This window comes from Coffea arabica, chromosome 6c (assembly GCF_036785885.1).
Source record: "Coffea arabica cultivar ET-39 chromosome 6c, Coffea Arabica ET-39 HiFi, whole genome shotgun sequence".
NCBI lineage: Eukaryota > Viridiplantae > Streptophyta > Magnoliopsida > Gentianales > Rubiaceae > Coffea > Coffea arabica.
The window spans coordinates 52,990,841-52,997,915 of NC_092320.1; positions in this window are offsets into that span (position 1 = coordinate 52,990,841).

Genomic DNA, 7,075 nt, shown 5'->3' on the forward strand with positions numbered 1-7,075 from the left:
AGTAAAATAAGCATGAGTTTTTATTTCAATTTTCTTGTTTATTTTAAATAAAAATTAAAAAAATGATTGAAAAAATATATATATATTAGAATTTTGAATACAAATTAATTAATGAATTATTAACACATGTCCAAATGTAAATAGTTGGGCATATGTGTATTAAATCTTGTATTTATTATTTTGAATTACTTTTAAACAAGTTGGGTATTGAGTACCCAAATAAAAAACCCAACCCGTCCAATGAATAAGTTGGATTGTTCTTACCCAACCCAATAAAACCCATAACCCAATTGACCCAACCCATCCTCTAAAATTAATGGGCGGGTTGGATGGGTTGTTGGGTTTTGGGCTTTTTTGCCACCTCTAATATTTATTCTAAACCCTAAATCAATAGTTATATAAAGTGTTAAAGATGCAACATTTGTCTTTTTTTTGAGTAAGATACTTTAGATGCGGTCTCTTGTGTTTGCATTATACATGCTAGTTTTTATGGTGATATTGATTATCTGGGCATGTGAATGAATAAAAGTTAAAAATATAAAATTTGTCTTGTTTTGATTATTATACTTTAGATGTGGAATATGTGTATGGAGATGATAGTATGGGCTGACAGTTTAGTGCATAAATTGTGAAGATTAAAACTATTTTTTCTACTTATAGATATATATATATGCTTTTCTTTATTTTCTTTAACCGAAAAAAGGCAATGCACTTATTACGTTAAGGTGTCACTATGAAGGTTGATTTCATATATCTCATCCTAATTAAAAAAGTGGAGATTTGTATGTGTTTGGTTATGTTGAAAATATAGATTTAAGTGTTTTTAAGGGTGTTGGTGTATATGCTCATAAGAGATATTCTAATTGAAAAAATAGCAATCTTAGAAGGATAGATAACAGTAGAGAATTGAATGGGTATACTAAAAGCGAGACTGGATCTGCTTGAAGTGTCCTTTCATAAAATTCTAGTTCAACAACTTGGTTATGATCCTTATAAAGTAGATGACACCAAAAAAAGAAGATGAAAATGGTAATGATAACAATGACATGCATGAGCATGAAGAAGAAGGTGCTAATAATGATGGTTAATATAAAGATGATAATGGCTCTAATTTCAGCGTTGAGACACATTTTTCAGCTATTGATTTTTATTATAAAATAGATAATGATGCTATATTTCATGATAATATAGACAAAGATGTTGAATGGTTAGCGATAGACAGTCACAAACAAGAAAGTACGAGAATGGAAGTGAAGGACAATGACATAGTGGTTGAGAAAGATAATACAGAAGTACTTCCCAATTCAGAACCAGATTTTGAGAGTATTCATGAACTTGATGATGAAAATTCTTCTAAAAGGCCTATTGTTTGTAATCCCAAGGATGTAACGATCTAAAATTAGAGCTATAAATGCTCTTTACAAATTTGAAACTTTTAGCCATGCAAAACTATTGTGTGAACTAAGGTGAGCTTTGTAAGTTTGCGAAGCAAGATTAATTGTGGGTAAGAGTTAAATGCAGAAGTGGTGAATGTAAATGGGTTATATATGCTAGAAAGCTACGTGCAGATGGGAGTGTTCAAATTAGAACTTTTTTAGATGCCAGGGTTCAAATTAGATCTTCTGAAGACAACCACATATGTGATTTTACTTATGGTAACTCTCTTGTGCATTCTGGATAGATAGCTAAGAAATATTGCGACGAGTTCAAGTGTAATTCTAAGTTAAATTTGGAGCATTTTAGGACGATAGTGATGAAAGAAAATAGGCATTCCTTAACTAAAAATCAAATGTTCATGTCAAAGAGAAAAGTTACGAACATTGTTCAAAGTAGTCAAACTGACTAGTACAACAAATTGGGGGTTTATATCCATGAAATTCAATGATCCTACCCTAGTAGTACTATTTTAATGAAGACTATTGATGGGTTTAAAGATGCTAAAATAGGAAAATAGAGATTTGAAAGGTTGTACATATGTTTTGTTGGAGTGAAACATGGACTTTTAAATGGATGTAGGCCATTTATTGGAGTTAATGGCGCTTTTGAAAGGACTAATGGAGGGGTATTGTTGATAGTTATTGGAGTTGATGCTAACAATTGCATTTTTTCAGTTACATATACTATAACAAATATTGAAAATAAGGATTCTTAGGCTTTGTTCTTCAGACTACTGAAATAAGATTTGAAAATTGGAAAAGATTATGAGTGGACTATAACGACTAACAAACAAAAAGTTTTAATTAAACTATATGTTATAATATTTTTCCAAATACAACCCACAGGTTCTGTGCTAAACACTTGTACAATAATTTTTCAACTGCTAGTTTAAAATAAGAAGTTTTGAGAAGAGCATTATGGGATGTTGCCAGAGCAACAACACTAGCCCAATTCATCACTACAATGGGACAAATGGCTGAAAGTGATTTGGTTATAGCCAAGTGGTTTGATGACAAGCCACCAAATTAGTGGAATAGAGCTATTTTATCATCCGTTCTAAATGTGCTATGTTGTTGGAAAATATCTATAAGTGCTTTAATAGCAAAATACTGGATGCTAGACAAAAGCCAATAATTGACATAATGGAGTTAATATAGCTCTACATGATGAAAAGAATGCAAAAGAACAGGGATTTGGCCAAAGAAAAATGATAAAATTATCCTTATTGCCCCAAAATTCTTGAGAGATACATAAAAATATGGAGAGAGCACCTGATTGTTTTCCATTCAAGTCAAATGATGATTTGTATGAACTTGGCTGCCCTTATGGTGACCAATATGCAATGAACATCAAGGAGTTATAAACTTGTACTTATAGAATATGACAGCTAATAGGTATTCCCTACTCCCATGCCATTGCTGCACTTTGGATGGCTAACAAAGACCCTCTGAAGTTTGTTTCAAGTCGGTATATAGTGAAGACTTATTTGAAGTTCTATGAAGGATCAGGATGCCCTATGAATGGAGAAACTGATTAGGCGGCTAATAATATAGGTGAAGGTCCACTACTACCCTTATATGGTAAAACAATTGGAACGCATAAAAAGCTGAGGAGGAGAAATGCATATGAGGTTCAACAAGTAAAGGAGAATATCAAGAAGAGATAGTAGAATGAGGCAGATTAAGAAGTGTAAGCACCATCATCAAAGGAGGCATAATGTGATGCCTTTCAAGCGTCTAAAATATGTTCAAGGTGCTAGGGCTGAAGAAACTAATATTAGATCTAGAGGTGGCAAAATGGGCAGGATGAGCGGGATTTGTTTGGATTTGAAATGGAACCGAGTCATATGGGATTGGGTCCAACCTTACTCATATGTGTTTTAAGACTAACTTGAGCGGGATCACTTTAGGATGGATTTAGATTGATCCCGTCCAATACCCAAATCTATTTTCTACATATTCTTTTGCTTTAATTCATTTTTTATTTTTTAAATAACTTTAATATTTTTTATTTATTAAATTTCTTTTAGTCTTATTGTGAATTTATATTTTCATGAATTCATTTTACACTCTAGAATGATTTTCCACCCAATACCCAAATTTATTTTCTATATTTTTTTCCTTTAATTCATTTTTTATTTTTTAAATAACTTTAATATTTTTTATTTATTAAATTTCTTTTAATCTTATTGTGAATTTATATTTTCATGAATTCATTTTACACTCTAGAACGATCAACAATTACTTCAAAAAGACGTAATATTTTGATAAGAATAAATATATATTCTACCTGGACAAAACCAAAAGAAAAGTTGAGAGGGCTTAGAATGAATATTTTAATCTTTTTCTACTTTTTGTAGCCCAAATGACAAAAGAAAAAGGAAAAGTTGAGAGAGCTTAGAGACCACTCCATCAAAGCCCGAGCTCATTGGGTGCTGACTATTGAAGTTTGCTTAAAATTTTTGGATTTTAAAATTTTTTGGGAAGATATTTGGACCCAATGGGTACCCAAATATTTCCCAACATTTTCATTTTAAACCCAACATCAAATTATAATACCCATTCTGTCCAAAGTTCCGTTGGGCACAGGTAGGCATAGGTAGCCCATTGGGACTTGGGACAAATTGCCACCTCTAATTAGATCCAACCAAGTTGATTCTTTCAACCAAAATCCAGTAAATACAAGTTCAATACCAATTGGGGGATCTCAGACTACATGTGTGGGAGAAAATGATATTAACTTGTCAAATATGTAAATGACTGCTTTCCTTTTAAGCCCAGGTAAGAAGGACAATCAGGGGACCAACTGTAGTGTCTTCAAAGAAATGGGTAGAAATACAAGTTTTGATTTAGCATTTATGATTCTATTTTATAATGCACTCTGAAGTTTGCTACATGTTGCTATTTTTTGCAGAAGAGACGATAGGGTAGAAACAAAGTTGCAGTTGCATTAACTGCTAAAGTAACAAGCACTGATATGAGATGTATATGCTCATGTGAACTCACATTCATGGATATATAAGATGCTATGTAGTTTTATTTATTTATTTTTTTTACTATTGTAGTTATTGAACCATTAGTTGAGATGGATTTAACATACTTTGCCCCTAAATCAGGAAGATATATATGAAGTGTTTGGCCTGTCAAGCTCTCAAGTGAATTACAACAACAATCCATTACTTGCAGCTAAAGCAAAAACATAGATGCCTTTCAAGATTAGAGATATTCATAGGCATGTTGCTGTCACTACCAAATCAAAAATGGATGTTGTTAGTTCATCTACATCAAAGGGGAAAGAAAAAATGCCGTGATAACTGACTACTCGCTACAATAATGCCTTTCTTTTTGAACGTTTGGCTTGACATCTAGAATTAAGATGAATATTGTATCTAAAACTAGTTTAGCTAATTGTGACATTTTGTACTTTTGTTTATGGTCCCCAACTCAACAGGAAACTTGTCAAGGACCATTTAGAAGGTTATGAATAAAGCTATGAATTTACGCCAATTGTTCTCATATGTCTCTGTCTTGTCTTGTTTTATTTTCTTTTACAGCTTGTTTTCTATATTAATGCATACAATTGGGATAGGTTTAAAGACACAATCAAGGACCCTTTAATGTAAAATTGGGACAAGATATTTGAGAACAACTATAATGTCAGAATTGAGACCACTTTCTTACAAACAAAACATGTCTAGGTTCTTACAAAAAAACATACACCTCATATATTTTCAATCTTAAATCCTATCTCATATGCAGACTTGATTCAAATGTTTTTTACAAACAAACAGGTCCATTTTTTCTCCATCACAAAATGCAGTTTTAGTTTGACAATCCATCAAGGCCACCTTCAAATTTTCTTCTGCTTATTCAACAAAACATCACTCCAAACTTAGTAGCAACTTTCCTCCTTTTACATTTCCTTTGCCTTTTCTCCTCCAACTCAAAACCAACAAGAGAACAACCAGCATGACAATTATGCTAATAAAAAATTTCTCCCTCTCATTCATTTTTTCAACATTTTCTTTGATCCTATTCACCATTATTTACTAAACAAGATACAAAAACTCTTCCTCTTGGGTAGATTAGCTCATCAACCCAATCAAAATACTTGCACCTATTAGACCCTAACAAAACAATGACATTTTTTAAAATTAGGTAGCTAAAATCATACTTTGACTAGTATATTTCATACCACAAAGATTTCTTACCAGCCATAAAGGACAACCAAGGAACCTTCTTCCCAAATTGTTACCATGCCAACAAGTTGTTAATTTTGTTCTTAATCTACAATTGTAGAAGGGTATTGATAAGTTTTAGAACTTCTACTTGTCATTTTGGAAGCCTAAGTTCTCCATAGCATCCTTTGTTACTGGTCTTCTTGCCAGTAGATTGTCGATTGAGGAGGCAAGGGTGGCTTTAAAATTTTTTAGGGTTAGGCAAAAAGAGAAGAGTGAAGAAAGAAGGGATTTTTCCCCTTTTGATTGCCTGAACTCCTCACTAATGTAGCATGATTCTCACTTGATGCATTTTCATCTAAATTGCTTGTGATTCTATCAATTATCCATAATTTGCCAAAATTGAGGGACTTTGAGGATGAAACATAGTTCACCATATTGTCCAATTCTGAGTTGTACGAATGATACATAACTAGATCAAGCCTTGCCACTATGATACTGATACCTAAAGTGCTGATTTATTGATCGTGGTGGCAACTCATCCAAACTTGGTCGATATTGCCTGAGTTGGCTTTGAGAAATGAAAAATCAGTGAGACTCACCCGAATCTCATTGAATCGACTCGAAAATCATTCACAAGGAAGACTTCAATAGCAGAGACCAAATACACTAATAATCATCGAATCCATTAAATACAAAGGAGGGGGAATTTTTCACCAAAAATTAGCCACTTCCCCTGTCTAATATTTGGTCAAAATTGTGATAATTTTTTAGGAAAAAAAAGAAGTTTTTTTTTTTTTTTTTGTCCAAACATAGGTTTGAGAACGGAAAGGATAGGGAAAGAGGAAAATAGAGATGGGAGAAAAAGAAAGAAGGATGATGGAAGGGATGGACTGATTTGTCTAAAGAAAAAATATATTTGAATGCTTTTGGAGTTTCATTATGGCCTATTTCTGCCCAAGGAGTTAAATATCAGGTGGTGGGCCTAGAATCATCTAATTTTGGTCTAAGGATTTGAGGGCGCCATTTATTTTCTTTTATAATCAGTCTTATTAATCAAGTCTTATTTTCTTTTACCTTCACTTTGATTGCTAAGTTTGAGTTGCAATTTACTCTATTATAATTGTATTGCATCATATCATATTGTAGATAGTTATTGCAATGTTATCTTTGGATTTAATACTTCTCTTTAAACGGTGTAATTAATTGTAAAATCAACTCTTTTGTCGTGCTTTTTATACTAATGGTTAAATTCATTGAGTGGCCCTATAAATATATAGTTACATGACAAATCTAACTTGATTATTGTGCTTGTTATGATGTTTTCTATTTTCAATGATTTTTGTCAAAAATTTTGGAAAACTTTATATGTTAAAATCTGCATATCACTCGATTAGCGATCAATATGTCTAGACCAATGTGAAACAACTGTGTCTGATATCGTGACCGTACATGAGATTA